We start from the raw sequence: 1,548 nt of genomic DNA, 5'->3' as shown, positions 1-1,548 counted from the left end.
TAGTATTTACTGTTGAACAAAATCCACCTATAAGTGGACCTATGCAGTTCAAACACCTGTTGTTTAAGGGTCAGCTGTACTTACACAGTACTTTCATCTTACCAAGCATTCTTTTTTTTTTTTTTAACAAAAACACCTTTATTTTGTCATCAAAGAACAAACTGTTCTTCTTTTTCCAACATAATCATGATTAACTTACAAAAACAGGCATTTACAATGCATCTTCAAAGCATTTCCCTTTAACAGAAAACTTGACTTCACAGACTACAAACATTAAAAGGTTAAAAAAAATTCTATTTTGTTGTCATTATAAAACAAAACAGAATCTAGCATAAGTCAAGGAAATCCATTCATACTTCAGGTCCTTCTCCTCCAGGAACCAGCGTTGTTATATTATTTCCATTTAGCAAAATTTGATCTAATTTAGTAATTCTTCTTCCTTCTGGTGTGATTTCAAAAGTCATCAAATCCCAGAAGTGTGCCAACAATCTCCTTATCACTCTTCATCACAATGTGAATCCTTGATCCTATACACTTGTCCACAAGCTCTAGAGGGAGAAGCTGTGACGGGTTGGTGGTAGCGTTAGCCACCATGGCTATGCCGGAAGTGGTCTGCCCAAGCATTCTTTAATATTTTAAGTATAGTAACTCATTTAATCTTAAGGATAACCCTATCAAGTAGGTACGACTATTATTCCCTTTTTCCAGATGAGAAAATAGGGCATAGAAAGTGAAATAGCATGGCCAGTATTAGAAAGTAAGTATATAGTAGAGCAGGGATTTGAACCCATGTGTTTCAGCTACAGAGTCCATGATCTTAACCATGGTACAAGATCTGGTTGTTGCTTTGAACATATTTTTTAACTTGAAACTTGAACAGTCTAATGATTGTGTGTGGAAAAATATTTTATGGATTAAATATAAAATGGAAATAAAAATGATATTGAGGTCTTATAATTAAAGGTCAAATAGGAAAATAAATTTTACCAATCATCTATTTAGGAACTGTGGAAACTTGAGAGGGACTGAAGCCCTTTTAAAATCTCTCAACTGAGTGGCATTAGGATAAAGAAAAGCTTTGAAAATATAGAGGGAAAAGGTAATTATGGGACTAACAAAATATGTCATGCTTAAGAAAACTGAAGAAATAATGAAATCAAAGTTATATTAATATTCGTACAAACGGATCATTTTTTCCTGGTTTGAAAAGAGTCTTAGTCATAAAAATACTGTTTAAACCTTGCCCACTTTGACAAATAGTAAAACTTCACATTGTTTTATAGATTTTCAAACTTAGCTGAAGAATAGTATCATTTTTAACCTAGTCTGCTATGAACTGAATGTTTGTGTTCCCCAAAGTTCATATGTTGAGACCCTAATCCCCAATGTCATGGTATTTGGTGGGTGGCCTTTGAGTCATGAGTGTGGAGCTTTCACAGTGGGATGTGTACCCTTTTAAGAAAAGATAGGAGAGATCTTGCTTGCTTTCTCTATCCACCATGTTAAGACATACCAGGAAGAGGGCCCCCATCAGCAATTGAACAGCCT

The 1,548-nt window shown here is 34.5% G+C and overlaps 1 pseudogene; it reads right to left on the bottom strand.

The window, feature by feature from the left end:
• Positions 1 to 210: 210 nt before the first annotated feature.
• LOC132520665 (U6 snRNA-associated Sm-like protein LSm5) lies at positions 211 to 594 on the bottom strand (annotated as a pseudogene).
• Between the last annotated feature and the right edge of the window lie 954 nt (positions 595 to 1,548).

Source organism: Lagenorhynchus albirostris, chromosome 5, assembly GCF_949774975.1.
Source record: "Lagenorhynchus albirostris chromosome 5, mLagAlb1.1, whole genome shotgun sequence".
In the NCBI taxonomy this organism is placed as follows: domain Eukaryota; kingdom Metazoa; phylum Chordata; class Mammalia; order Artiodactyla; family Delphinidae; genus Lagenorhynchus; species Lagenorhynchus albirostris.
The sequence above is the reverse complement of the archived record's forward strand: the minus strand, read 5'-3'. Positions and strand labels throughout refer to the sequence as shown.